The sequence below is a fragment of the Kogia breviceps genome, chromosome 19, assembly GCF_026419965.1.
Source record: "Kogia breviceps isolate mKogBre1 chromosome 19, mKogBre1 haplotype 1, whole genome shotgun sequence".
Classification (NCBI taxonomy): domain Eukaryota; kingdom Metazoa; phylum Chordata; class Mammalia; order Artiodactyla; family Physeteridae; genus Kogia; species Kogia breviceps.
The window spans coordinates 11,120,220-11,121,102 of NC_081328.1; positions in this window are offsets into that span (position 1 = coordinate 11,120,220).

Genomic DNA, 883 nt, shown 5'->3' on the forward strand with positions numbered 1-883 from the left:
GGATGAATCAGGCATGGTCCTTGCACTCAAGGAGCTCCCAGTCCAGAGGAGGAACAGGCAGGTAAACAGCCTGATTAGATCTATTCTCAGGGTACTGGTGAGCCATGGAAGATTCCGAAGCAGGAGCTGACCAGTTGGACTTGTGTTTCTAAAATATTACTCTGGCCACCAGGTGGAGAAAAGCAAGTGGGTGGGGGCCGTGCGGAAGGGCAATGAGGCTGCACGGGGCTGGGAGGCCAATGAGGAGGCTGCAGTAGCAATTCAGGTGCAAGAAGATAGTGACCTGAGCCAAGGGAGGGGCAGAGAAGCAGAAAAAAGTGGATGGATTCCAGGGATATTTAAGAAGCAGCATGGGCAGGACTTGGTGATCTACTGGTTGGAACAGGTAAGCAGTAGGCTATGATGACTCCCAGGTGTCTGGCTCCAGACTCAGACAGGGACATAAGAGGCCAGGTTTGGGGGAATGATATGGGGCTCTGTCTTGGACAAGTGGTGGGGTGAGGTGCCAGAGGATAGATACACAAGTGTAGAATGTAACTGAACCAAGAGTTGATGAGCTCGCCAGGGGAGAGGTGGGCTACCACGAAGGTCAAGACGTCCTGCCCCAGCTCGCCATTCCTGCTGCCTGCTCACAGAGCCTTCCCCAAATGAGAATCCGACTATGACCCCAGCATTCTGTTAAAACCGCTTCCCGTTTCCCCTACACCTCACGCAGCAGAAGGCTAAATTCCTGAGTCTACCATTCAAGGCCTTCCTCCCAGGCCCTCGGCCCGGGCCCCATCCCTTTGATGATCTCGCTTCGCCCCTCCCCTAGTACTCACTGCGCCTCATCCCCGCCCCCCACTCTGGGGGCAGGGGGTGCGTTCTTGCCCCTCCCAGGCCC